The 23906-nt window shown below is 37.4% G+C and overlaps 1 protein-coding gene across 13 annotated transcripts in view; it reads left to right on the top strand.

Annotated features, from left to right (window-relative positions):
* Positions 1–23906, top strand: part of rbfox3a (RNA binding fox-1 homolog 3a) — a 1578835-nt gene that overhangs the window by 890735 nt on the left and 664194 nt on the right. For all 13 annotated transcript variants that reach the window (XM_063074393.1, XM_063074392.1, XM_063074398.1 and 10 more), the window contains one exon: positions 8982–9036. The gene's annotated coding sequence lies outside the window, so the exon portion shown is untranslated. The remainder of the gene's footprint in view (positions 1–8981; positions 9037–23906) is intronic.

The raw sequence follows: 23906 nt of genomic DNA on the forward strand, positions 1-23906 counted from the left end.
AAACAGCAGAGCCAGTGTCCTATTCCATTTAAATTCATTTGCTGTTCAGTTCTGGTGTAAGCCATATTCCCTGCCTATTGTTAGTTTTCACTTTTCAAATCTCAAGGCTACACAGTCTTGTGTTACTCTTATCATTATCAGATTTTTCATCAGCAGCATTCCAGATTAATGCCCTTTTTGAAACTGCAACTTGACTTTTTTTATCTTTTTCTCTTCCTTGTGCATTCCATTTATTTCTGCCTGCCCAACCTGTTGTTGTATGTGTCCTACTTTGTTGTATTTTCTGCAAGTTTCACTTTTAAACTTGCATTGTTCTGGTGCTTGTGAGTCCCTGCCACAACAATAACACAATTTGTTCACCAGACCAGTTTCTATTTAGATGCTACAATTTTGTTCACACTCACTGTCATTCCTGAATTGCATCCCTATCTGCTATTTCTATTGGTACAGCTATTTCAACTGCTCTTTTAAATTTAAGTTGTGCTTCAGTTAGCTGTTTTAGAATATTTTCTTATAAGATTCCACAAACTAAATGATCTTTCATTGCATCATCAAGCCCATCACTGAACTGATAATGCTCAAAAACAATCTCTTCAATTCACCCGCATACACAGAAATGGACTCCCCTTCCTATTGATTCTGCAGTCAATACTGGTTTCAGTCCTAAATGTTCCTGCAATACTTTCACGATATCAGCAAACGTCACTTCAGCTGATTTGTTTGGAGCAGTTCATATTTTAAGCAAACTGAATACCTTTAGACACAATGCACTCAGAACAACTGGCACCCACTTCTCATGGGCTATTCCACTTGCTTTAAGACATTGTTCAATTGACTCAGTATACAATATCCAGTTATCCATTGTGTAATCAAACTCATAAGTCTCTCTGATGTAGCCAGCAATTTCTGCTCTTCTTCTATGATTAATATCACCTAGTGCTCACTGTATATGAAACCGTGAATTCTTCCATTCCTGCCTTTTTTTAATTCAACAAACTGTCCATTCCTGAAGAAGCATGTGCTCTGCTTTTGTTTTACTCAACCATTTTTTGCTGCACTTTTTTAAAAAAAACTCAAACGTCTTGCTGCACTTCAACAGATGGGCCGTCATCTTGGGTTTGTTTAAAACTTCCTCCTCACCACTGTTATGTTTTGTAATTCAAACACATAAAAACTAATTGAAAAGAAAATAAGGGAACCAAGAAAGTGAGTTTTTTACTTTAAGTGAGGCGCATACATATGATGTATATATATGTTTTATACATACTTTTACATGTAATCCATAATGAACTACTTATACAACAAAGAATGCTTAATCAAACAATGTATTTACAATATTACTCAAATATTAAATACACAAATAGAAAATCAGGTTCCCTACCTGGACTGATTATTGCAAACACTGTGTTACTTATGGGCTGTTTTACCAGATAAGTACATCAAACAAAGGGGGAGAAGGATCCTATGCTATGAAGAAGTTTATTTGAATGAGAAAGATTAACTTAAGTAAAGAAAAAGTTGGATGAGCTGATTATGTGTGTTCACACACAGGATCAACATGGGAAGGGCTGGAATAATGAAATATATTTAATGGTCTTCACATAACAGGAACATAATCCCAGTAGACACAATCACTTCCAGGGAAGAAATGTTTTATTTACTCTGGAATGGAGATAAAGTGCAAGAAAGGAATCACTGAGAGGATTGTGGAGGAGAGGGGAGAATGTTCGGAGATGGACTCATGAGAGTTGTTTTTTGTCAGGTAATCTGAGATGTGTTTGGGGATGGGGCAGATCATGCTTGGTTGTAATTGGGAAGCCAGGGCTGACTGAGAGACCAGGAGGGTAAGGGTTTCTGGCAGAGTCTGGGCCTCAGAGATGGAGATGGTGCAGAAGCGGCTGCAGCTTGAGAAACCTATTATTTATTTACAAGATTGTGATTGATAAGAAAGAGCTTCTTGAGAGCTGTGATATAAGTTACTTGTTCAACCAAAAAAATGTTACAAAATCTACTTTTCAATCTGATTACTGATGCAGTTGACAAGTGGATGATTCTGAATGAAAGTGTCATAGGACAGGTACCAATCACCCTCTCAGGCCTCACTACCCATGCCAATCAGTACGATTTCTTATGCATATAGGCACAATGCAACAAATTCTACCTCTCTGCCTGATACTGAGGCTGAAAGCAGCAAATGTGTTTTTCTTGGCCAAAATGATATATTTGCTCACTGTATATCATCACCACTGGGTATGCCTTTTTTTTGTTTATGGGATTAGTTTGCAGTAATATTGTTCAAGATTTTAAATCTGCAGATCTAGTGGCAGTATATCCAGAACTGAATGTTTGACAGGTTTCTGGACAAAAAGAAGACCATCAACTCCCATGAACAATTAACATTCTCAACAAAACAGGAGCTGTACTGAACCTATACAGGATTCAAACCTCACTGAAAAGGATTTGATTACACTCTAAGCATCAGGATATGATCAAAATAACTTATTGTGTTTATATTGTTGAGTAGCAGCATTCTAAATATCAGGATTCATGATGTAGGTTATAAAACATTCTGCTGTTGGTTATAAAATATGCAATAGCTGAACTCTTAGTGAGCTAATTTTATTTCCACACTCCCTGAATGTTTTTCTCAGGTGTAAAGCTGATCTTCATTTTTTTCCGTGTGGGTACCTTTAATACTGGCCTCATCATCTAATCTTCTGCATGTTATATTGAAATTGGCACTGAGCAGGGTTTCCTGGAGGGATAGCTGCTGAATCCATTAGGATTTGACGTAACCGACAAAGGGTGACCAAATGCTGGGCTGTTGCTGTAGGGAAGAGCAGGACCGATATTATGGCCTGCTCTTCCTTGATCCTGTAACAGCAGGGAGTCTGTGTCCCTTTATGATCTATTCTGGTTCTGGATCGCAGGGACTAAAACTTGCTTCCAGCGGTTAAACGTGTTGCCCCACTGCTGACGTGGAGTAACAAAACCAGGTTTATCTTTTGCCTATCCCTGGAGTCAACTTGTTGGGAAATAGGGGTCTTGCACAACGTAACACCTTCCATGGACAGAGCAAAACAAGCCACTTCTGTGGAAAACCCAAAAGCTGCCTGTTAAACCTGTCAGCATGACATTCAGAAATATTACAAAACAATAAAATAAATAAGTAATAGATTTTTTAAAAATTAAACAATGTATCATTTAAAATCACTGAAATAATTAAGAACAATATTTGATAAAGATCCATGCATCATCTTGCTATTATATAAGACTAGTCATGATGCATTAGAAATCTTACATGGCCTCTCTCTTGTTGTCCAGAGTTATATGGGTGCAAAGACCCAACCTGGAAATTTAAAATACACTTCAAATTCAACACCTTTCTAAACATGAGCTAAAATTCCGATAAGTCTAAGAGTTATTCTCTCTTATTAGAGCCACTCTCTTGTTATTAAAGGCTTGTGAAATATCTGCATTTATGCAATTATCACTTTAAATCTTCTTTCAAGAGACTATTACCAAACTTCCATGTTAGTTGTAGGGACCAATTTGGATGAAAATTTATTTGGCATGGTTTGTAGTTTGTAGATGACACCAAAGTAGGTGTCGGTGGACAAAGAAGAAGTTTTGTATATATTTGCAACCTATCCCAGATGCACCAACGGATCGATGAAGCCATGTTTGCCTGACAGCTTCTTCATCATCCCATCTACCTATGTTTGACTATAGATCTTTGTTCTATAACACTTCACAGGCTGGCCATATATTGAGTTCGTTCTGTTCAGATTTAACTTAACAAAATGCATCACTTCACAGTTGTCTAAGTTAAATCCCATCTACCATTCCTTAGCCCACTTTTGTACATATCTATAGCCTGCTGTAATCTTAGAGGACCTTCTTCACCACCCATTATACCACCAGTATTGATTTCATATGCAAAAATTGCCAACCATACCAAACGCGTTTTCATACACTTTTTTTAAGCATAGATGACAGGCAGTAATGGACCCAGAAACAATATCTGTGGCACATCACTGGTCACAGGCATCCAATCTGATAAAATAAAATCTTCACTATCACCCTGTGAGTCCTTCAACCAAGCTAATCTTTTATCCAATTGGTGTGCTCACTCTAGATCCCATGTATCTGATCTTCCAAACCAGACTACCTATTGAAAAGGTCTCCAAGTTCCCTGCAACCTCTCATATCATCTATCTTAATCACTGAAATATTTCATCCTTTCTACCATTTTCTTTGTAATCTTTAACTATGGTTGAAACTCCTGAAATAACAGTTTAGGACATTCTCATCCAGTCCTAGATCTTGTCTTGTTATTTATCCTTCAAAAGGTATATGAAGAACAAATGAGACTGCTTAGTTTTTACAATTTTTTAGTGCATTTCCAACTTGTAGCTTGAGCATACCAGCAAATTATATTTGTATTCTTTCACACTGTTATGCTTTGGAACTCCAAAACATAGAAGAAATTGAAAGAAAAGCACAGGGACAGGTAAAATTCATGTGCATTTTCTTTTTGCTTTATTGAGGCACTCACATATGACGTGATGACATAATGGTGTATGCCATTCACATACTTTTACATATAACCCTTAATGAATTATGTAAATAACAAAGAGTGCTTAATCAAACAATATATTTAAATATTTCTCAAATATTACTGAAATAATAAATACACTACACACACATTTATACTCACTTTGTTAATTATAATGCGAGCACTTGTGAGGTTTCATTGAATCAGAATATTATTGCCGGGTTTCAGTGCTGTGCACTGCCTCATTAACTGGCCTTTGCCATGGCTTCTGGAAAACACCAAAATCTCTTGACTTATGGCTCTGTTTATCTGCTCACTAGCACATAAGCATATGCAAAGTACCTCCATAGTTTGAGTGTCCAAGGTTTTTGTAATGGTGTAAGAGCTAGAACTTGGCTTAATGTACAAAGGATATCCACTCATAGTTAACAGAAGATTCATATGACAAATTGTTATTTGATGGACTTCAAATAAGTGGCCATGCATATGTGTTACTTTTGTTGTTTTGTTGTTATTGTTCTGCTCAACAATATGAGCATGCCTTGGTTCCAGAATGTATTGCGACACTTGGGGTTGCCTTCTTGGGTGTGTTGGTAGCTCAGGCAAACAACAATGGAATCAGATCAGGAGTCCAGGGCTCTGCAACAGAAAACGATGAGAACTGTGCCTCCAGCCACTGGTTTCCTACTGGCCTCTTTGCTGTGCCTGTTGCTGCTCCCCCATGTTCACTGCTGTGAACCCAGTGGCCTTTCTAGGCCTTCCATCTGCCGACACCTGCCGGTGACTGCTGTTGTGGATGGAGCTGGCCCAGATTCAGTGAACTACTGGCAAAAACATCACCTGGATCCAGTGAACATTTAGAGAGGAATATTTCCAGCAGCTTCAGTTTATTTCCCATTCCCTCTATCAAGAAACTCTTAATATCAAACTCAGCTTACCAGGCCAAGAGTTAATTCCTTGAAAATGGCAGAACTGTATAGATTTAAATCAGAATTCCCAGTGGTTTATTTATGTGCCCGATCTAAGGGCATCCATAAGCGCACCTGAATCTGCCCAGGATAATTTGAATGGTTGATGTGAATCTCAGCTTCCCATTCCTGCTCCGTTCATGCTTTCCCAGTTGGATTGAAAGTCTCAACAGTGTGCTCAGTCTGCCAAGTTACAACGGATAGAGCTACTTAGACAGCAGGAGTGCTGATCAGCTATTTGCCTAATTAAATAAAAACAAGCTATTGATGATAGAATTAAGGGGTGACTGATTGATCCAGTAACTATTACAAATTGAGGTTTGGAAATTCATCCTGAGCCTGTGCACTATTGTCTCTGGAACTAATACCACTTATCTGTACTGCATGACTTTCTGAGTACCATACATCGGATTTACTGTTTAAACGTTTAGCACTACTGAAGGGGAAATATTTCTCAGCAGTCATTTGTCAAGAATCTTTCTCCTGTGTCCCTGTGAGGAGAAAATGACTAACTTCCACAATAATGCTCATGTGAAAGAAAGCACCCATTGTAGGATAAAAATAAATAGTACAGGAGAATTATAAAGTGTGCACCTTGTTGGGAGCTATTCTTTTCCAGTTTGTTAGAAAGCTTTTAATCATGATTTGTTACTTGGTTGCTATATGTCATAAAACGTGAGGTGAAATAAGTAACTATCAATTCAGAACACTTGAAGCTTTAATCATACACTGATATGAGCTTAACAGGCCTAAATAACAGTCAGGTAGCATGCATCAAATGTAAAAAGACAAATCTGTGAATAAACCTTTGCATGGTGAATGAGATAAAAAGCCTGTATTAACATATTGACTTTGACGACCTCAGAACACCACAAAGCACTTTTGAAGTACAGTATGAAATAAAAACAGAACATTCTGAAAGACTCAGCAAGTGAGTGAGAGGAGAGAAATACAGGTCTCATATTTTATCAGTGATCTGAAGCAACGATTTGACTCTTTTCCTCAAGTGCTGATAACACGCTGAGAGCATCCAGCAACTTCTATTTTTATTTTGGATTTACAGGATCTGCAGTTTTTTTTTCTATTTATTTGAAGTGTAGCTTGAAGGAATTTAAAAAACCAGCAAGCTTATTTGTTTATTGCCAACTCGCACAAATAGGAATGTGATATTCAATTGAGGAATGTCAGGGCATGTTTTGTGGGTCTGCATCAGCAAACTCACTAGATAGTTGCATGTGTGACGAATCCCACGTCTGAAATTCAGTTTCATTGCAGTCCATGTGTCTCCCATAGTCCCAATGTTTACAGACCGTGAATGAATTTCTTGGTAAATTTGTTTCAGTGATATTAGTTGACAGTTAAATATTGACTAGGACTCTGGGATTCACCCTCCTCTTCCTTCAGGATAGTAATCCTTCTATTCTCTCAAGAAGACAGATGGGGCCTTAGTTCATCATCACAGCTGTTGTAATTGCAGTTTTGCCATCCTTGAGTACTTCATTTAAGTGTCCGCCTAGATTGCAAGCTCAATCTCCGGAGTAAACTTGGGAGTGTGCTAGAAATCGAGCCATGGCTAACCTTGTGCAAGGACTCAGAGGACCACAGAGACATTATGCAACATACACAGTAGATCAGATATTAAAGTTCGATTTTGCCATGCCAACATAGAAATGCAAAATGTGGTTTTATCTTCCTTTCAAAATTATTGCTCTTTATTTGGAGACACAAGAGACGACAGCTCCTAGAATCTAGAACAACAGCCAATCTTCTGGAGGAGCTCAACAAGTTGATCAGTATTTGTGGATAGAAGAAATGCAATTTTAATCCAAACTGTTGACAGTTCCCACCCCTCCCTCACCCATAGATGCTCGACCTGCCGAGTTCCACCAGGAGACTGTTTCTTGATGCACTTACTTATTTGTTCTGTTTTGATATTATTTACTTAGAGACTCAGCACAGTACAGGCCCTTCCAGCCCAACGAGCCACACTGCCCAGCAACTCACCTATTTAACCCCAGCCTAATCACAGGACAATTTAAAATAACCAATTAACCTAGTACCTGGTATGTCTTTGGACTGTGGGAAGAAACTAGAGAAACCAGTGGAAAACCTTCATGTACCGAAGAAGACCACCAAGCTTTCTTACCAATGATATGGAATTGAACTCCATACTCCTATGTTTCTGCCTATCAAGTTACACCCAGAGTTAAACATAATCTTCAAAGATTCAAAAGTAAGTTATCAAAGCATGTAAGCAGTATACATCTCTAAGATTCGTCTTCTCCAGATAACCATGAAACAAAAACGATGGAGTCGTTCAAAGAAACACATCAAACTCCCTATACACAAAAAGCACCTCTTAACTGGCAACACAGTCATCAATCCCTCCACATGTGGAGGGGAATGGTCAATGGTGTAGCTGGGAGGAATGAGTGTTTGGGTGTTTTTGATTTGGTTTTTAGCTAAAGTTAAAGTTCAGTTCTCATTTACCAGAATAACCTATATACATTTAGGTTTCAGAAAATTCCAATTGCAAATAGGTCGAGAAATAATAAAAATTATGAATTTCTGGCATTTTGAAAATTACAATCCTAGAGATGATATTCTTGCACTTACATTAAAAAATCAGCCAAGTTAATGATTGTGTTACATATCTGGGTAAGCCAGGCAGTGTAAGCATAATAAAATTATATCAATTTCTGAAAATTTGGAAACAAATTTGCTGAAGAAATAACTCTAAGATACCTGATCATTGTGAAAATTTGCCTTTATGCAAAATTTTGACTTTATAAATAGAAGTATTTATAGAAACAAAAAAAAGTTATGCTAAAACTTTTGTAAGTCATATTATCTTAGCCTTGCACCATATTTAAAGGCACCATGTTTGAGGTGAAGATTTAAAACAAGAATAGTGTTCCTTCTGGAGATGTCTGAAGAGAGATTTGAAACAAGTGTTAAAAATTTAGAAGTATTTTGATGGACAAGGATAAGCGCTTCCACAGAACAATCATCACCAAGAGTACAGTGTTAAGTTAACTGGTAAAAAATGTATAGTGGTGAGACTGGTCATTCTAAAGCAATATGTTGCTATGATCTCAAATGCTGTATCTAAAAGGGTGGTGAGAAGAGATTCAAAAGTAATTGTAGAAAGGGAACTTGGTTAAATACCCATCAAGGGAAAATCGGAATAACTAAGAAAATGAAATGAAGATAGGATTGAATGTCTAGCTCCTTCAAAGAATGTTGCAAATGACCTCCTATGCCATATGATAGATTTAAATGTGCTTTCCTGGAGGTTAAATAACAATTAGTGGGTATTGGTTGTGCAAATGGATGGAATAATATTTTAAGACTATTTGAACTAATTCATTGTTATGTGTTTGTCATTTGCTTGTCACTTCCCTTGTTATTTCAGACTTGATTCAACAACTTGTGTTTTTTTTTGTATTTTGCAGAATCCTAAGCACATATATGAGGACATTCATGTCATTCTCAGTCTAAGACTCTCGGGTAAGCAAAGTTTAGTAGAAAAGTTCACTTCCTTTCTTTTAAGTTTTAAATTTGATAGTAATATTCTAATGGCCAATAATTAAGTCTTAATATTTCAGATGAAAATAAATCAAAATCCTGCAAGACCAAAGTTCATTTTTCTTGTAGTAAATATGATACTAATTGGATTATTCATAATATTAAAATGATTATGCCATATAGAAAGTTATACACTAGCTGCTTAACTTATATAAAACTTTAAAACTTTTTCCTTAATCTTACTTCTAGAAACTCACTGTGTAACATTAGATTATTCTTCATATTGTTGAAAGAAGTACCTTCTATTGAACGTTCACAATGCTAAATGTATTAAAGGTAATCCTTTAAAAGCAGTCCATTATTCCTATCAAATGTAACTGGAACTGAATGTTTCAATACTGTACTTGGACACACATATAAAGTGGCTAATAACAGGTTGTTTTGATTAAGGAGTTTTAAAACATCAGCGATAATAACAAGGGATAACTGAGAACATGAGTAAATGGACTGATATCTCCTTTAATAACATTTAGGATTACACAACGGTTTAGTAGAACGCATTTCTTCTTAGCTACTTCTATTAATCATTATTGTCTACTCAATAAAACATTGATTGCCACATAAAGTCTCTGTTTATATCATAGGCTGTGATTTTAACTTAACCAACACGGTGGGCTGTATGCCCATTTTTAAGCAATATCATTTTTTCATATTTTTGAAGTTAAAATTGGATGTGATATAAAAAGATGTCTCTCTCTAAGTTGGCCCAATTCACCTCTTAAGTTAGGGTTGGGGTGAGGGTGCCCAACCATTTGCTTTTGCTTTAAGGTTAAGTTAAATTAAGAAAGTCTTAGTAATGCTAGTGTTAACTGCTTGAATTCTTGTTTATTCTGGCTAGGGGTTAATAAATGACATTTTTCTAAAAGGTTATGCCGTCAGTGCTAACTTTTGATTATTGTGGTTTCTCATATTGCTGGCTCAACACTTGAATTATTTTGCTCTGCACTGTTGAATGTCTGACTGTATTTTTTTACATTACTGATTCCCTTCACTATCTGTATAGCTTTTGCATGCCATTAACAGATATCCATTGCCTATATAGTTCTTATATTGTTGATAGCTGTTCATTGACTGCCTGAAATTATTTCAAGAGAACATTGCTATTAAAAATACAGTGTGTACAATTCATCCAGTAGGCTCTTTTTGAAAAGTGAAGACTCACAAACACTAACTTCAATCCTTGCCTGGTCTGGCTTGACAAGTGTAACCTTGGAATACTTGATACCCAACCAAAAGGTCACAACTCAAATATAAGGCAGTGTTCTGCCTGGAATCGCTTAATTCATTAAGCCACTAGATGGAGAGGAGGACAAGGGCTATTTCCCCTATCAGAAACACAGCTCCAATTGAAAGTTCATGGAGTAGTTTTGGCAGTGGCCTTGAAGACTGCATGACCCAGACTGTCTACTCCCCTATTTGAATAGAAAATGCATGGTGTTAAACAGCAACATAGAAATACTGTAGAAAATACATTATGGAGAAAACAAAATAAAACCTGTTTTCATTCATAAACATAAGAAATTCTGAAGATGCTGGAAGTCCAAAGCGTACACACAAAACATTGGAGGAACTCAGCAGATCAGGCAGCACCAATGGAAATGAATAAACAGTAGATGTTTCAGGCCAAGACCCTCCTTCTGGACTGAAATGGAAGGGGGAAGATGCCAGAATAAAAAGCTGGGGGCAGGGGAAGGAGGCTAGCTAGAAGGCGATAGGTGAAGCCATGTAGGTGGGAAAAGTAAACCCTGTTGAAGAAGGAATCTGATAGGAGAGGAGAATGGACCATAGGAGTGATGATCAATGATATTTAAATTGACTTTTAATTCATTCATCACTACAACTAAATTCAAGAATAATTTTGTTACAAATAGTAAACATATTGCCGTCCATAACATGATTTTAATGACTCATAGGTGTGCACATTTATCAGGTCTAATTGTTCCCCAACAGCATTATTTCAACATTTATAATCTAGCTAATTCATTAGTCCTTCTTCATGACCTGAAATCAGACAACCTTACCTTGATTGCTGTTAACGTTAAACATTTTTTTTATATTGACAGTTGATGTTCCAAAGAATGTTTTTTTTTAACTACCTGTGTTTTTGAAAGCAGAGAAAACATCTTTGGGTCTTTCAAGCATTCTTTTTTTTGTGTCCTGATATTTATTTCCAGTTAACCGCAGTCTGGCTTGCTTTCTGAAAGGGTTCCAGATTGTGCCTCACTCTTCAATATAGTTTCTATTCAAAAAGTGCCAAAGGTTTCAAACAGTGAAGCATAGAAACTATCCCTTTGGAAATAAGTTGGCCTAAGTGGATCAATAGATGACCCTGCATGAAGCAGTTTATATTACAGAGATAGTTTAGTAGTTTTATTCTGCAGGATCACTTTCAGCCTTGTAAGTAACTATATTCAGTATTATTGAGGTAATCACAAGGTGCATTTTGTGTACTTTTGCTGACATATTGCCTGAATAATTTACCTCCTTTCAGCTTGTGGGGAGAAAAAAGTAGTCATTACAAGAACTAGAAATGAAGATATATTGGAACAAACAACTGAGGAATAAACTGGTGGAATTTTCTGTATATTCAGTTTACTGTTAAAGCAAATTCTTCTCAAGTTGGCACTGGAAATGATAATTATCTTATTACACCATTCCCCAATATGCAGCATTTCCAAGCCAGTGTGCTTGCTTTAAAAAGGATTGTTAAATGAACCTGTTGGAGATCACCTGGACTGCCAATGTCTTTTTACTAGCTGTGAGTCATACCTTAACTTATATGGCTGAAAGTCATTAGGCATGGTTCATGAGGGTTAGGTCGGTAGTTGGTTAAGTTGATTTAGATTTTTCCCGTAGTCACCGAAGAATAAAATTCAATAATAGACTAGTAGTTGAAACTACAGAAATGAAGATATTTTGTTATAACATTTAAACAGTTATTTCCTAGAAGGAGATCATTTTCTTCTGTCCTAGTGATAGGGCATGCACCCATCTCCCATGATGAAATCATTGGTTGCCCAACTGGATATGTTTGGCTAATTAGTCCTCAAGAAGGCAGGAGGAAATGTAACTTGAAACCAACAGATAGTAATATATCTACCTTTGAATTCTTCTTGAGTACCATGACAGAAGAACAACATGGTGCATCCTTTTATCTGTCTGAAGTTTTCACAAACCTTTGAACTTGTGTTGATTGAACTTTTTGCAGGAAATAAAGAACCTTTCCAATTCAGATCTTTATATAACAAAATGGTTTCCCTTTAGTTGAAGTTACCAGAACCTTTTATTTACTCCTCCAACAATAAATAAGAATTTTTCATCTTCAATAAACCCTTACTAATCTAAAAATATGTTTATTATCTGTCTTGGCCTTTTCATCGTAGAACTGGCAACACCTGGCTACCTAAAAAAGTATTACGGAACATTGGGAAAGCCGACAGGGTCCTAATCTTTTAAAATTGTCTGTTCAGATCTGGTTCAAGGATAGGAATGTGGAGTCTGGTCGGCAACCAGTAAACAAGAAATTAGTTGGTTGAGGTACGGCAAATGTAATTTTAGAACAGGATAGGTGATCACAGAAATTTGGGTCCAGTGTAGTATCCCAAAATATGACAAAGTCATGAGCCATTCTCTTCTCAGCTGAGTAGTTCTTACTAAATTTACAGTTTAAGGTCAATATACACTCAGTTTCCACTTTAGTAGGTATCTCCTCTACCTAATGAAGTGTCCACTGACTATATGTTCATGGTCTTCTGCTGCTGTAGCCCATCCATTTCAAGGCTCAAATTGCTGTGCATTCAGGTATGCTGTTCTGCACACCACTGATGTAATGCATGGTTGTTTGAGTTACTGTCTCCTTACTGTCAGCTTGAACCAGTCTGGCCATTCTCCTCTGATTCTCCTTAACAAGATGTTTTTGCCCACAGAACTGCTGCTCACTAAATGTTTATTGCTTGTTGTACCACTTTCTGTAAACTCGAGATTGTTGTGTGTGAAAATCCCAGGAGATCAGCAGTTTCTGAGATACTTCAACCAACAGTTTGGCACCAATAACATTCCACCTTCAAAGCCACTTAGGTCGCATTTCTTCCCCATTCTGATGTTTGGTCTGAACAACAGTTGACCCTCTTGACCATATCTGCACACTTTTATACATTCAGTTGCTACCACATGACTTGTTGATTAGATATTTGCATTAACGAACAGGTGTACAGGTTTACCTATTAAAGTGGTCACTGAGCGTAGATTTCAGTCAATTTTAACCAGAATGCCACCCCAAAAGCCCCTGTCTGTGTGGAGGTTGTGTGATTTGTTCCCCTGTTAAAAAATAAGTACTACAGAATAACAGAGAGTACACCGCATACAATTAAAAGATTTAGTTTTATAATTCTTAATTTGACTAAGAGCTAGTAAAGATAGAATAAGAAAAAGAAAAAGACCCATTTTAATGAAACAGTCTAATGTGCACAAGTTGGAGCTCACGGCTTCCCCATTGCCTATCCTCCTTCGATTGCACCCCGGGCTTTGTCAAATCATGGTCCCGTTCCAGGTCGAATCCTATGGCCTCTTCTCTCTGGCATATACCCTTCACCTGCCCTCAAACCAAAGCCCCAAGCCCAACCTTAGTGTCCCTCGCCAGAGAAACCTCCCCTTAATACAGCCATCCTAATTGGATGGCACACAATTCTCCTATCTCTTATCTTCAACAGTAACCCAGACAAGCAGCTTGCAGCAGCATAACAATTAAAAAGTATGAACCAGGGCATTACACATGGTTCTTCTGATCATCCTTTTGATGGCAATCTTAATTATGATCTCAGTGTAGAAGTTTTATTTTTAGCAGCCACAGCTGGTATTTATAACAATATTTTTACTGTATCTTTTATTTCCCTGTACTGATTAATAACTGCCTGCCTTCTCCACCCCCTTTTCCACCTGCTGGCAGAATCCCAGTAGTGCTACTTCTGACCTAACTGGGAGAAGTCACATGAGAATGATCTTGAAGCCCTCATGCTCTGGATCTATTGCCTGCCTGTGGGTAACTATCTAATCTTTGCTCAGTACCTGTCCTTGATCGTGCAGCTTACATGAGAAATGCGATACTCTTTCTTGGCATTGTACATTGGAGAATCAGCAGCTATGTCAGTGTGTAGCACCAGCTTCAGACAGTGTTTCTGCTTTGAAACCACAGGCAAACTGTTCGATCATGCATTGTTCCATTTATAATATCTTTAAAACTTTAATTCAAGGAGCTGCTACATTTATACTTAAACAATTAGCATGCATCAACTGCAGTTTGGAATAAGTACTGATTTATAAATTAAATAGGGCTTTTGACAGGTTTCACTTTGGAATGAAAGATCCTGCTGATAAAGCCCTCATTCCCCAGCTTCCATGATGATGTTGGCTTCAGGCCTAATACGGGGATTGGTCTAAGATACAAACAGAACAAAAGTTAATTATTAATCATGTTTTCTTAGTCCACCTCAGGTGAAAGTTGAAGATAATGTTTCTTAAGAAATAATGTAAACCTACAGCAGCTGTAACAATTTTAACCTAGACAGGCTTTAGCTTGAATTCTTAAGCTAAGATGAATGCCATTGGAAATTTTTGAACTGTAAGCAAAAGATTCAGTTATTCTAAATAAATCATACAATTTTGAATAAGTTAAATGTCAATTGGATAAAGCCACCATCTCATATATTTTTGTTACTTTATTGCACTATCGCTATATCTTAAAATGTCGTCTCCTCATTGGTGGCTACCCAGCCACAATGAAATTTAACAAGTGACCTGCTTCTGGACCTCTGTCAAAACGATTCTGAAATTGGCCACTGGGAGGTATGGAAGAGTAATCTAAAGTTATTTCCTGCCTGAGATAAAGCATTTGGCATCTACTTTATTACCTCCCTACAGAGAATAGCCAAGTTGGTCAGCTCAACACATAACGAGTATGGTAAATCAATGGTTCCTGTGTGTAGCAAGAAAGCTTGGGGTACTGGGTATGAGTCTGGCCAGTGTGGAATACAAAATGAAATAACAGTCAATGCATTTGCATGCTTTCACAAGCAGAATCCAATACTGTAAAAAGTCAGCTGGTTCGCCCATGTTCTTGAGTCACAGTCATACAGCATATAAACAAGCCTTTTGTCCCTGCTACGTTCACCAATTAGTACCTAAAATAAAAGTTTTAGTACTTTAAAAAAAAGTTTCTTATGATTCTAACTAAAATACTTGATAGCTATCACCACTTGCTTAGAGCAATCAGGGAAAGGTCATAATACTGTATTAAAAGCCCTGGAACTAGTAATATTTTCAAATTCAGCCATTGTATGTCAACAGAAACCATTGGTACTCTGTAACACAGACTGGTGATACAATCAATGTTCTTTTATTTCTCCCAAAAGACGGCACATTGGCTGAGAATTCCCTTGGAAGCAGTCACGTTCTGCTTCAATCACTTCAGCAGAACGTGGCATGGAAAACCTATTCACTTGTGTGAATGGTGTTTCCGCAAGATCTGCAGGAAGCTGAGAGCAGTGGAGCATGATCAGTGCAGATCATGTCAAAGTACTCCTGACCCATTGTCTGCCAAGCAAAATCCAAGAAGTCAACTGTTAAATCAATCCAGATTGTTTTCGTTATCACATTGCCGACTTGTATATGACACTGTTTTAAAAAATGAACCATCAATTTGCAATTTTTAACAAATAACTCCACATGCAGCAAGCAGTATCTTTGCTGTGAAAAGTGAATCATAGTTCGTGAAACAATTGTGTAGAAGTACCATTACTATTTCAGTCTTTGTTTACATTGCTTTTACCTTGAATCTGCCCTTGAGAAGTTAATTCAAGTAAGTCATTAAAGGACAATCCATTTAGAATGTGAGCAATTTAAACTTCTCTACAAATTGTTGAAATATTATGTTTCATTACAGTACATGTTAAATATGATCCCGGCACACTTCAAGGGCCAGGTTCCCAATTCATTGCTCCCAGCATTCAGTATAGCCAAAGCCTGAATTACTACATTCACTGCTTCATTGATGTCATTTCTAGTAACAATAAACTACAAACCAGATAACTGGGTGATCCCATTTGGAAGTAGGATACTGGTGTTTTAAAAGTAGATGGAATACCAAGCTTAACCATTATAAATAAAGATTTGAGTTAAAAATAACTCCAGCATTGTCTAGGCTATTTATTTTATTTATCAATGTTTTAAGGAGAAATTCTTAGATGCTTAAGTTCTTAAGAATTGTTGAACAATTGCTGTTTGGCTTTTCACCAGCACTGACCCAAACCTAGATTTCCCAAAAGAGTAGAAGGTTGCTCCACTATCCATCTGTGTAATGTGAATCAATTAACCATGAATGGCGGCACTAGGTAATGCGGACGCATCCTTTTGTAATTCCATAAGGTGCACACTGGTTAGAGGATGAATTAAAAACACTCTATTGCTTGTGAATGTCTTACTGTAATTGCAAAAGTCATCTAACTCATACTTTAGTTGACTTTTTAATTATTTTTGCCTTGTGTATAATCACAAATTTGTACATGAAAAAAAATCATTACACTTTAAGTCAAAACCCTCTAACTATTCTGAAGGACTTTTGAATTTCATACCACCTCACTTATGAGAATTCAAGCTAAAGCCTGTCTAGGTTAAAATTGTTACAGCTGCTGTAGGCAAACTTGACCGATAGTGCGAGATCTGTGGTAATGTGAAGTAATCTCAGTTATTCCTGGAATACAATGGATTATTGCAATCAGTGCCAGAATGTAGTCTTGAGAGATTTAATAAGAATGAGTAGACATGAGTGCTTCACTTAGTTTTCTTTATCATTTAATTCAGCATCACCTCTGACTAATTTACAAACTCGAAAAATAGATTGTGTTCATTAGAAAACATAGGTGTGTTTTATTGCAAAGGTACCTTTCAGAAAAATGCTAACCCCTTTAACTTTGAATAGTTCATGTCTCACTGCTGCTATCTTCCCATTAGTCTTTGTTGCTTTGAACATATTGTATTCAACAATGTTTCATTTGCCTTTGCAGTTGTTTCATATTCAATGACTATGTTCATAATATTTAGTCAACCATTCAATCTAGATTTTATTTCCTTAATTCATATCTTTTAAAGATCAATTTGAAATCATATTTTCTATTTCATCACTAATCTATACAATGCAACATTTCCCGATAGTTGTAATCCAGTTGTTTCTTCGAAAGCCTCCATAACCTCTTTTAACTTCTATCTTTCCTAGAATTATTGTGCTTCCCAATGTGATTTAGTGTTTCTAATAAAAATTTATGTTTAATTCAAGTTCAAGTTTAATTGACATTCAACCATGCATGAATGCCCATGAATACAGCCGAATGAAACAGTATTATGCCTCTCTCCTGGGCGATTATAAACAGCCAGTCTGTGGCTTGGGGCCTAGTCCTCATTCTGACTGAGGTCATGCCGCTCTTGCGCCATCTGCCGATAAATCAGTGAATCCGACTTGCAGCATTCCACATTAACAATGTCCATTCATAAGAAAAGTAACTAATTGGTCCATGCAAACAGTGAAACACTTGACCCTGAGATACATTTTTAATCATGTGCCCAAAACAAATTATTGTTAACTTGTGCTTTGTTTCTTAGTTATTCTTCAGTGTTATCTTCCCTTATAACCATATAAGTGAGACAGACTTCAACGTTCTAATTTAGGCCTGCTTGATGCAGAAATTCTCAAAAGAATTTTGTGTCGGTAACATCAAATTAGGTATCAGACACCTCTTGACATCATTAAACATGTCTGCTGGCCTTGGTGTGTTCATTACCTGTTCATAACCATTAACGCAGAAGTCTCAAATGTGTTTAGCAATGGCCCTTAAATAAAATGCAATTGTGTAAGACACAGAAATATTGTGTTAAACAAGAGAGAGTTTCTTGATCCATTTTTAATTGATAGCTAGATATCAAATCAATATCATCTCTGTAAAACTCAATAACTTCCCTTCAGATTACAATAACAAAGTATAATTTCCCAATTATAGGCTTGTTCTGCTATATTAGCTTTCTCTTCTGCAGTCCCACCTCTTGTATCTTCAGCACTTGTTAATTTTACTGCTATTATGGAAAGCAACCTCTCTACTCTATGCAGCAAATACAGATAGCTTAAGACTATAAAAATATGAAATAATATACAAAAAATGCTTCCTCAGAGTAAAATGATTAAAAGTATATTTTATAATGTTTCCCAGCTTTTCCCGCACAATTTTGTGCAGAAGACCTAGAAATTTCAAGTACAAATCCCACTGAAGGCAAATCAGTTTTCTTCAGTTCTTGCGTTGATTTAAGAAGCATCAACTTAAAACTGGCCAGATCAGCTAAGTAGCAACCTGATCAAATGAATCATTATTACAGTTTCTGCTAAGTGTGCCATTCGAAAACTTTTGAGGAAGTTCCTAAATATTAGTTTTTACTAAAAACAAGAACACTAATTGGAATATTGTTGAGTGTTTTTTTTTTCTTGACTGTCTCCTTTATACCAAAGTAACTTGTATCTGGCTCTGGAGTAGCATTTTAAAAGCATGTTCAGTTATTTACAGTTGGATCATTCATGATGGCATGAATAAAATATTTAGTTTTGTATCTAGTGTTGTATTAATCAAACAGCAGCAGGTTAGCACCATCAGTAAATATTGTGCAGATCAAATACATGTTTTAAGCTGTTCTCTAAAATGTTTCCAATTCTTGCAAATTCAAGGCAGATTTTATATTCAGCATTAAGTGGGTAAGTGTAAACATAAACAAGAAAAATAAACAAATAATCTGCAACAGAATTTATACTCAGATGATTTATTACACCCAAAACTTAAACTCTAGGCTGATAAATGAAATATGAATTTGCTAAAAAATTTTGAAAATATCACTGGCACAAATCAGACAAAAATAAAACCAAATTGTGTTGATTCTCTAGGTCCATTCCCATTGTAAGTTTCCCGAGAGTGTGGTGAAAGGATTAAAAGTTACAGTATGTGCACACAAAAAGCGAAATCTCTTACCTGCCTCTGAACTTTCCTCCGCCCTTGATAACTTTGAGTTTCTCTTTCCACTGTAGTATCGATGAAAATTTTATCAAATACTAGCACAGCCACAAATAAAATATTCTGTCCAGTTCTAGGTGCCATGCTTTACGAGTCATGTATGTAGACTGAGAGAGGGCTCAGAAGAGATCTACTGAAATGGGAAAAAAGATGTTGGTTATGTGGATAGCTTAGCAAAGTCGTAGTTGTACTTGGAACAGATGAGATTGTGCAGCATCTGAAGGAGAGATTTAAAATCATAAAACATATAGATGGAGCAGAAAGAGAGAACTGTTCCCTTTGGAGTAAGGAGTCAAGAACTATGAAACATAGAAAGGATTTTCCCACATGGCATTAGTGAAACTTGGTGAAGTGTTGCAAGCAGCTTACAAAACTTCCAAATATGCTTCTTCTGAATTACTCTCACTGCAATTGGCAGCCTGTAATTTCCCTTTAATAGGGTACTTCTGAACCTCCTTAACGAACTAGCGATTTTTTTGATCTTATGAAGGACTCAATGGACTTAGCACTCAATCATGCAGGTATGACACCTTTAAGCAGATGAAGATACAATGCCAGGTCCGAAACAGAGGGAGGAGAGGAGGACTGCAAGCCAGACTAAAGTGCCAGAGCATGGAACTTCCTCTATCCAGTATCTTGTTAGCAAAGATACAGTCGATAGAGAACAATACTGAGGACCTAAGCACAAGATTACTATATCAGAGGGAAATGAGGAATTGCTGAATTCTCTGTTTCATGGAAACATGGCTCACATCGGTAAGCCCCGAGGTCTTCTTGATAGACAGGATAGACCAGACTGCTGATTCAGAGAAGGCAAAAGCTGGGGGTCCATGTTTCTTGATAAACTTTCTGGTGCTCAGTCACAGCCATCTTGTCACACTGTCACTCTGTCACTCCCCTGACTGGGAATATCTAATGATTAATTGCCAGCCATTCTATTTAACAAGACTGTTCTCCTCTGTGATCCTGACTGCAGTTTACATATCACCAAAGACCAATGCTAAGAAGGCATTCAAGGTACTGAGAGCTACCATCAGCAAACTAGAAACAGCCTACCTTGACACCTTTCAAATCATTGTTGGAACCTCAATTAGACTCGTCTGAAGAAATTTCTGCTCAATTGTCATCAACATATCACCTGTAGCACCAGAGGTCCCTAGACACTTGACCACTGCTATACTACAATTAGAAATGCCTTCTTTTCCATGCCTAGACCAAATTTAATGAAATCTGAACACTTGGTTGTCCTTCTCCAACCTGCATACAGGCAGAGGCTAAAAAGCAAGGCTCCAGAAGTAAGGACAATGAAGAGAATCAGAATCAGGTTTATTATCATTGGCATGTGTTGTGAAATTTGTTAACTTAGCAGCAGGTGTTCAATGCAACACATAATATAGAAGAAAAAATAAATAAAATAATAATAATAAAAATAAGTAAATCAATTACAGTATACTTATATTGAACAGATTAAGAATCATTCAAAAACAGAAATAGTATATATTAAAAATGTGAGGTAGTGTCCAAGGGTTCAATGACCATTTAGGAATTGGATGGCAGAGGGGAAGAAGCTGTTCCTGAATTACTGAGTGTGTGCCTTCAGGCTTCTGTACCTCCTCCCTGATGTTAAAAGTGAGAAAGGGGTATGCCCTGGGGGCTGGAGGTCCTTGATAATGGACACTGCCTTTCTGAGACACCACTCCTTGAAGATGTCTTGAGTATTCCGCCCAAGATGGAGCCGAATAAATTGACAACCCTCTGTATCTTCTCTCGGTCCTGTGCACTAGCCACCCCCCCCCCATACCGGACAGTGATGCAGCCTGTCAGAATGCTCTCCAGAGTACATCTATAGAAGTTTTTGAGTGTATTTGTTGACATACCAAATTTTTTCAAACTCTTAATGAAGTATAGCCACTGTCTTGCCTTCTTTATAACTGCATCGATATGTTGGGACCAGGTTAGATCTTCAGAGATCTTGACACCCAGGAACTTGAAACTGCTCAATCTCTCCACTTCTGATCCCTCTATGAAGATTGAAATGTGTTCCTTTGGCTTACCTTCCTGAAGTCCACAATCAGCTCTTTCATCTTACTGATGTTGAGTGCCAGGTTGTTGCTGTGACACCAGTTGACATACCTCACTCTTGTACGCCCTCTTGTCACCATCTGAGATTCTACCAACAATGGTTGTATCATCAGCAAATTTATAGATGGTGTTTGAGCTATACCTAGCTACACAGTCATGGGTATAGAGAGAGCAGAGCAGTGGGCTCTTGAGGTGCACCAGTGTTGATCGTCAGCAAGGAGGAGATGTTATCACCAACCCGCACAGATTGTGCTCTTCCGTTTAGGAAGTTGAGGATCTAATTGCAGAAGGAGGTACAGAGGCTCAGGTCCTGTAACTTCTTAATCAAGTTTGTGGGAATGACGGTATTAAATGCTGAGCTATCGTCGATGAGCAGAAACCTGACATAGGTGTTTGTGTTGTCCAGGGGTCTAAAACCGTGTGAAGAGCCATTAAGATTGCATATGCTGTTGACCTACTGTGGTGATAGGTAAATCGCAATGGGATCAGGTCCTTATTGAGGCAGGAGTTCAGTCTAGTCATGACCAACCTCTCAAAACATTTCATCACTATAGATATGAGTGCTACCAAGTGATAGTCATTAAAGCAACTTCTTAGGCACTGGTATAGTTGTTTCCTTTTTGAAGCAAGTGGGAAATTCTGGCCCTTGCAGTGAGAGGTTGAAAATGTCCTTGAACCAGTTGGTTGGCATAGATTTTCAGAGCCTCACCAGGTACTCCATCAAGACCTAACGCCTTGCGAAGGTTCACCGTCTTTAAAGACAGCCTAACATTGGCTTCTGAGACTGAGATCACAGAGTCAGCAGGTGTAGCAGGGATCTTCACAGCTGTAGTTGTATTCCCCCTTCGCGGGCATAGAAGGCGTGTAGTTCATTTGGTAGTGAAGCATCGCTGCCATTCATGCTATTGGGTTTTGCTTTGTAGGAAGTAATATCTTGCAAATCTTCCAGTAATATCTTCCAGAGTTGTCGTACATCCGATGATGCCTCCAGCCTCATTCGAAATTGTCTCTTTGCCCCTTAAATAGCCGTCCTCAAATCATACCTGGTTTTTTGGTACAGGCCTGGGTCGCCAGACTTGAATGGCACAGATCGAGCCTTCAGCAAACAACGTATCTCCTGGTTCACTCATGGCTTTTGGTTTGGGACTGTACAGTAAGTCTTCGTAGGCACACACTCATCCTCACAGGTTTTAATGAAGTCGGTAACAACCACAGCGTACTCATCCATGTTCGAAGATGAATCCCTGAATACAGCCCAGTCCACCGATTCAAAGCAGTCCTGTAAGTGCTCCTGTGCTTCCCTTGTCCATATCTTCTTGGTCCTCACTACTGGTGCTGCAGTCTTCAGTCTCTGTCTATACTCAAGGAGTAAAAGTACAGCCAGGTGATCAGACTTCTGGAGGTGAGGGCATGGAATAGCAAGGTAGGCATTCTCAATGGTGGTGTAACAATGTTCCAGTGTGTTGCTTCCTCTAGTATTGCAAGTAATTTATTGATGGTAATTGCTTAGTGATTTTTTCAGACTGGCTTGGTTAAAATCCCCCAAAGCAATGGTTAAAGTGTTAGGGTGCACTGTTTCGTGCATGTTGAGCCCATTGCTCAGATCATCTAAAGCCTGACTGACATTGGCCTGAGGTGGAATATATAGTTCTTTCTTTCTTTTTAAATCTTTTTATTAAATAAGTATACAAAAGGTAAGCCATATAGGCACTAATACACTGTTAGAATATAATAAAATTACAGGAGATATTAAAACAGAAAAGAAATGATACAAGCAATGTAATTTAAACATAAAATAATAAGGTAACATAATAGTATACTAATTTTTATATATATATATCAATAGAAAAAGGAACACCCCCCCCAAAAAAAAACCCACCATGCAACTAAACTAAAAGCAGGGCAAAGCAATGGGCTAACTTGGAAACAAGTAGAGTTAAAAGACTTAAAATCACGTCCTCAAACCCGACCTCCATTAAAAACAGTAGAAAAAAACAAGAAGGGAATATAAATATGGAGCAAAAAGGGGAAGAAAAACAATTACATTAAATGAAAATATTGAATAAAAGATCTCCAGGTCTGTTCAAATTTAAGTGAGGAATCATAAAGATTGCTTCTAATTTTCTCCAAATTCAAGCATAATATCGTCTGAGAAAACTAAAAAAAGGTAGATGGAGCATTAAGCTCTTTCCAGTGTGGTAAGATACATCTTTCCGCCATTAAAGTAAGAAATGCAATCATTCTACGGGCTGAAGGAGAAAGATTACTGGAAGTTTTAGGTAATCCAAAGATAGCAGTAAAAGGGTGAGGAGAGATATCTATATTCAATATCTTTGAGATAATATTAAAAATGTCTCTCCAAAAAGTTTCCAGAGTAGGACAAGACCAAAACATATGAGTTAGAGAGGCTATCTGCCCCGGACATCTATCACAAACAGGATTAATATGAGAATAAAAACGAGCTAATTTATCTTTGGACATATGTGCTCTATGAACAACTTTAAATTGAATTAGGGAATGTTTAGCACAGATAGAGGAAGTATTGACTAATTGTAAAATCTGCCCCCAGTCATCCACGGAAATGATAGAGCCCAATTCCTGCTCCCAATCTAC

This window comes from Mobula hypostoma, chromosome 22, assembly GCF_963921235.1.
Source record: "Mobula hypostoma chromosome 22, sMobHyp1.1, whole genome shotgun sequence".
NCBI lineage: Eukaryota > Metazoa > Chordata > Chondrichthyes > Myliobatiformes > Myliobatidae > Mobula > Mobula hypostoma.